We start from the raw sequence: 7,101 nt of genomic DNA, 5'->3' as shown, positions 1-7,101 counted from the left end.
AGGATCCTTGGGCTCGTGCCTAATTTTCAGAGGAAGAAAACCATTTACTCCAGCCTGCCTCATCTGGCTGGATTGTCTAACACCAATACCCTTTCAGTGAAGAGTCTACAAACTTGTACTTCCTGTAAGTTTACATATCATGCCTTCTGGTTCTGGAATTCCCCCACCATTTGGATTACATTGATTAAGTCAGCTGCCACTTTAACCCTTTAAGCTCTGGGTTTACCTGGTGAATCTGTACTGTACCCCATTTAAAACCAAATGTCATTCCTGAGGTTTGGACCGAAAACTGAACAGCAAGAGTATTATTCAGATCACATTTTTTAAAGAATTGATTAATGACCTGGATATATGTGACATACTTTCAGAGGTTACAGATGTTGTAGAACTTTGAAATTAGCAAACAGTGATGAATAGTGGCAAACAAGGATATTAACTGTGGATAAGGCTGAGATTAAAAGGTATGAAATAATGCATTTCAGAGGAAGAATGAAGTGAGCTAAATAATTTAAATATTAATTGTTTTCTTTTGTATAGTTAAAAACTGTGTGTAAGGGAAGGGTAGTTTTCTTAAAAGCTGTTTTTTTGAAGAACCTCTTTTACACATTATAATATACAAGCTTTAAATTCTGTGTGTTAGCAGCAATCAGTCTAGACACATTGGATTTGAGAAAAGTGTAGGTCTTTTTAGACCAGTCTTTTAACAGGGAATTATGGCATGTGGGAGATTAGGGAACAGTCGACTGTCCCTGGAGACTTAAGTCTGCAGGTGGTGTGTTTGGACCATCTCATCAGAACATTTGGATCGGCTGGAAAGGCAGTTGGCATCTCTCAGGAGCATACAGGAGGCACAGAGTATGATGGTTAGTAGATTTTAGTGAGATGGTCACATTGCAGGTTCAGTCAGATAGATGGGTGATTGTCAGGAGAGGTAGGAAGGTAATGCAGTACTCACCTGTGGCTATCCCTCTTGCAAATCAGTATACCATTTTAGGTACTGTTTGGGGGTGAGAGGTGGCGGTTGTGGGGTTGAGAGTTTCAGAGGAAACTAGAAGTGGCACCAAGATTAATAATAACATCTAGCCTACCCAACACATCTTCCCTACTTATGTCAATGCAATCCAGACTAATCAAACTTCTATCTCTAATCTCAACATTCATCATGTCCCTCTCCTAACTGAACACTGATGCAAAGTAATCATTCAATCTCACCCATTTGCTCAGGTTTGACACACAGTCTTCCTTCATTATCCTTTAGTGGACCAATCCTCTCTCTCGTTATCCACTTACTACTTATATAAAGACTAAAAGGCTTTGGGTTTCTCCTTAATTCAGCTCACTAAAGCTATTTCATGACCCCTTTTAGCCCGCTTGATTCCTTGTTTAAGACGGGTCCTACTCATCCAATATTCCTCCAGGGCCCATTCTATTCTTAGCTGCCTGGACCTCATACACTTCCCTTTTCATCTTGGAAAAGGGAAGCGTACATATAATTTCAGTAACATCATACTGTAAACTTTCGTCATAAATTCTGTGTCCTACGATCTTATACTCCACAACCACCTGATGGAGTGGTGCTACAAAAGCTAGTGCTTCCAATTAAACCTGTTGGACTATAACCTGGTGTTGTGAGATTTTTAACTGTGTATAAAACAAGAATTCCCCCATCCACTGCTTCTTTTGCCAATTACCTGTGATAGCTAACAATATATAACAAATTGTTTGCTTTTATACCAAAGTAGGTAATTTCAACATGATGTGCTGGAACCTTAAGTGGCCAGGCAAGTCTGGCTCTCCAGTAGATAGGATTTAACCATATAGCATCTGTCTTTTACATAGAGAGATTTCCTACATGGATGTCCATCTGAATTGACTGACAGGCTTGTTTCCAATTAGGTGGGTAATGCTCTGGAGTGGGCGATGTAAGAACAAGACTTTTGGACAGGAGTAGACCATTTGACTCTTCCAAGCCCATTCTGCACCCTCTCAAATTTAGTAATATCCTTCCTATAGCAGGGTGACCAGAACTGTAAACAGTACTCCAAAGTGGCCTCACCAACATCCTGTACAACCTCAAAATGACATCCTAACTCCCTATACTGCATGGTCTGAGCAATGAAGGCAAGTGTGCTAAATGCCTTATCCACCCGGTCTACTGTGACCCAACTTTCAAGGAACCATGTACCTGAACCCCTAGTTCAATGTTTGACAAAACTACCCAGGGCCCTACCATTAACGGTATACATCCTGCCCTTGTTTCCTTTACAAAATGCAATTATTCACATGTATTCAAATTAACCTCCATCTGCTACTCCTCAGCCATTGATCAAGATTCCTTTGTAATCTTAGATAACTTTCACTGTTGTCTATACCACCAATTTTGGGGTGATCCAAAACTCTCAAGCCATTCCTCTGAAATTCTCATCCAAATCATTTAAATCGACAAACACCAGCAGATCCAACACTCATCCCTGTGAAACACCACTCGTCACAGGCCTCCAATCTGAAAAACAACCCTCCACTACCATCCTCTGTCTCCTACTACCAAACCAATTGACAAGCTAACCCCTGAATATCATGCGATCTAACTTCAATCATTCTACCATGTGGATTCTGTGTCTGCATGGGTTTCCTCCGGGTGCTCCGGTTTCCTCCCACAGACCAAAAATGTACAGGTTGGGTGAACTGGCCATGCTAAATTGCCCGTAGTGTTAGGTGAAGGGGTAAATGTAGGGGAATAGGTCTGGGTGAGTTACGCTGGGCCGAAGGGCCTGTTTCCACGCTAAGTAATCTAATTGCTCTGCCTTCATTAATCTTTTTGGTTACGTACGCACAAAACCCAAATCAAGTTTGAGACACAAGTTCTCTCGCACATAGCCATGCAGATTATCCCTCATTTGTCCTTTGCATCTCCAAACGTCCACTAATCTTATCACTCAGAATCCCACTCAACAATTTACCCACCATTGATGTCACCCTCACAGGTCCATAGTTCCAAGCCTTCTCCTTAGTTGTGCCTTTAAGAAACACATTAGCCACCTCTGCAGGCTAACCACAACATTAGTCAATTAGGTTTACAAATGGTACAAATATCTCTGCTGGGAGCACTGAAATTTCTTCCCTAACCTCCCACAACATCCTGAATTACACTTGTTCAGACCCAGAGATTTATCCACCTTTGTTTTCAAGACCTCCACTGCCACCTCTGTAATGTCGACTGTTTTCAAGATATCAATATTTATTTCCGAATTCCCTAGCCTCCATGTCTTTCTACACATTTAAAACTGATACAAAGTATTTGTTTAGTAGCTCTCCCATCCTTTGTGGTTCCACACAATGACTTTGTTGATCTATAAGGGGTCCTATTCTCTCCCTAGTTACTCTTAGTTTACATGATGAATCTCTTTGGATTATCCTTAATCTTATCTCCAAGGTTATCTCAAAGCCCATTTTGCTGTCCCGATCTCCTTCAGAAGACCAATACACCTTTAAACTCAGATTCACTTGCTTCCAGTTGTGTTTGGTCACTTTTGACCACAGCCACAATATCTTTATTCAAGCATTGTTCCCTACTCTTACCGGCATTACCCTTCACTCTGTAACAGGAACATAACTGCTTCTGAACTCTCATCTCACTTTTGAAAACCACCCACTTGCCGGTCGTCCCTTTACCGGTGAACAGATTACCATAATCAACTTTTGAAAGTTCCTATCTCATACCATCAATTACTTCAATTAAGAAGTAATTATACAAGACCTAACCTTCTCCATAACTATTATAAAATTAACAGAATTATGATCACTGGTCCCAAAGTGCTCGCCCACCAACACCTCAGTCACTTGCCCTACCTTATTTCCAAAGGGAAGGTCACGTTTTGCTCCTCCTCTATCAATATGTGGATGTACCTAAACATATTTAAAGGAAATTTTCTTTAACAAATTCTTCACCATCCAAGCCATTAACATTATGGCAGTCTCGGTTTATGTTTGGAAAGTTAAAATCCCCTATTACAATCCTATTATTCTTACATACATTTGCGGTGTCAACACATTGGTGCTTTAGTTTCAGGGGCCTATAGCATCAATCCCATCAATGTAATCATCTTCATATCTCTGAATTCCACTCATAGGATATTTCTGAGGATTGTCTAATGAAGCTAAGTACAGCAGTAATGTTTTCCCTAATCAAAAAAGTCACTTCTCTTGCCTGCCTTTCTATCTCTCCTATAGCATCTAAGCCCTGGAACAGAGTTGCCAGTGCAGTCCCTGCCACAGCCATGTTTCTGTAATAGCTATGGTGCCCCAATCCCATGTTCCCATGCATGCCCTGAATTCATCTGCCTTTTCTGTAAGGCTCCTTTCATTAACATACTGCTTAATTCTTCAGAGTTATGTTGATCTCTGCTTGTCTTGTGCAATTAACATGTTTCCTTTAGCTTCAGAATGATCATCCTCTCGTCTCTTCTTGCTGCTACTTAGGATCACCCCAAAACCCCTCCCTACTAACTTAAAAGGCTCCCAAACAGAAAACCAGCAAATTTCAACACCACGATATTAGTCCTGCTCCTTGGATGCTGCCTGACCTGCTGCGCTTTTCCAGCGACACATTTTTCAACCATGATATTAGTCGTCCTCCGATTCAGGTTAAAACCCTCCCCTTATAATAGGTTTCTTCTGCCTCAAGAGATCCTAATGATCCAAAAATCTAAATCTCTGCACTTTCTCCTTTGCCACTGATTCAGCTGTCCTATCTTTGTATTCCTACACTCACTTGTACATGACACCAGTAATAATAGATTACTACCTTTGATGTTCTGCTTGTTAACCTCTTGCCTAACGTCCTATATTTACTCTGCAAAGCGCCACAACCTTTTCCTTAAGTCTGTCATTCTTACCAACCACCTTTGGCTTTTCACTCTCCCCTTTGACAATATGCTGCAATATCTTTGAGATGTCCTTGACCCTGGCACCAGGAAGGCAACATACCACTCTGAAATCTTAATTGCAGAGTCTCCTGTGTCCCTGACTGGACAGTCCCCTAAAACAATTACTCGTTTGAACTGAAACTCTGCTTAACACAAGATTCACCCAGGACAGGATGGCATCTATCCCAGGTTGCTGAGGGAAGCAAGAGAGGAAGTAGCTGGGGCCCTGACATATCTTTGTGGCATCGTAGCCTCTGCTCAGTCTCACCAATGTACCATGCCTCAGGCATCCTTGCCTGCAGCGTTTGAGACAGTCAACAATCAGCTGAGTCACATGAGTACCTACCACATACAAAGGTGGGATGTGTCCTCACGTGTAATGTTGGTATGTGTGTTGACACTGACAAGTCTTGCAGCATCTACCGTGACAAAACCAGATAACCTTGTCATGGTAGATGCTGCAAGATGTGTCAGTGTCGACATGGATACTACTGTTACACATGGGGACACCTCCCACCACATACGTGGCATGTACTCATGTGACTTGGCCAATGTTGTCTATCTCATACGCTGCAGGCAAGGATGCTATGACAACGGATGAATGGACACCGCACAACAATCAGCAGGTAGGAGTGTTCCCCCCCAGTCGAAGAACACTTCAACGGTCTGGGACATTCAACCCCAGAACGTCGGGTGACCGTCCTCCAAGGCTGACTTGAAGACAGGCATCAACGCAAAGTGGCCGAGCAGAGGCTGATAGCCAAGTTTGGTATCGGGGGATGGCCTCAACTGGGACGTTGGGTTCATGTCACACTGCAGGTGACCCCACTGCACCAGACAGACAGACAGATCCTTCTACAGATTCATACAATCATGCAGACCCACTCTCATACACAAGCTCTCTCTCATATGCTCACATATACACTCTCACACTCACCCTCTCAGACTTCTACCCCTTTACACACTCAGACACTCACTCTTCTCCCTCCCCCCCCTCCGCCCCCACACAATTTGTGGGGTGAACTTGTACTTGCAGAATTACATTCTTTTTTGCTTAAAAAAAAATCACATGAATCCATGTGAGATTCTGGAAATCCTTTTTTAGATGAGATTCAGTCTGAACATTGGGGCACAGACAGCCTCACACAGGGTACCTCACACCTTCAATGTATTATCTGGATCAACATGGCACCTAATATTAAAGTTCACTTGAGAATGCAACAATGAAAGTTCTGGAATTTACATATGAAAGAACTGAAACCAACATGCCTATTTTAAAAGATGTAACTTAATAAACATTCCAGGTCTTTTTCAATATAATTTCAATTACATTACACTGTAAACTTTTGCTATAAATTCTGTGTCCTATGATTTTATACTCCATACCCACTGGATGAAGGACCAGTGCTCCGAAAGCTAGTGCTTCCAAATAAACCTGTTGGACTATAGCCTGATGTTGTATGATTTTTAACTTTGTACTCCCCAGTCCAACACCGGCACTTCCAAATCATGTTTTATACAGTTATAATCTGAAAGTCACAACCTAAAAAGGATAAAGTGATCATTTCTGACAAAAGTTTAACTACATCTGACAGTCAGTCAATCAATCATTACCATTATTAAATTCTACCCTTAACATCTTCGAAACTCAAGTGGCCAACTACATATCTGCTATAGCTACAAAAACCCAGTCAGAAGTGGGGATTTAGTAGGAAGTTGTTTTACAACCAATTAACCTGCCAAAACCTGTACACCACCCATGAGACAGAGACAAATCAGAAAATGGTTAGAATATTATTCACTTGCTTGTGTTCATCAGTCAATTTAGAGACCATTCAGAAAAAAAAGCAGCTTGTTCAATTGGCAACCTATCCATCACCCAGTTGTTGCCTCTAGCATTGGTATACTATCCACAAGATGTACTGCAGCATTCCAGCTAGGTTTCTTTAGCAGTATCACACACTTCTAGCCTCCACTGCCGAAAACGATGAGGACTGCAGACGTATGAGAATACTACAAGTCCCACATACTATTCTGGCTTGGAAATATCACATTTTTCAATTGTGGGCTAAAATCCTGGAACTCTATCAAAGCATTGCAGAAATATGTTCACTGCAGACATTTAATTGTTTATGAATGCAGTTCACTACTGCCTTTCAGGGCAATTAGGAAAGGC

This window comes from Chiloscyllium punctatum, chromosome 2 (assembly GCF_047496795.1).
Source record: "Chiloscyllium punctatum isolate Juve2018m chromosome 2, sChiPun1.3, whole genome shotgun sequence".
Lineage (NCBI taxonomy): Eukaryota > Metazoa > Chordata > Chondrichthyes > Orectolobiformes > Hemiscylliidae > Chiloscyllium > Chiloscyllium punctatum.
This window is presented reverse-complemented; position numbering follows the sequence as displayed.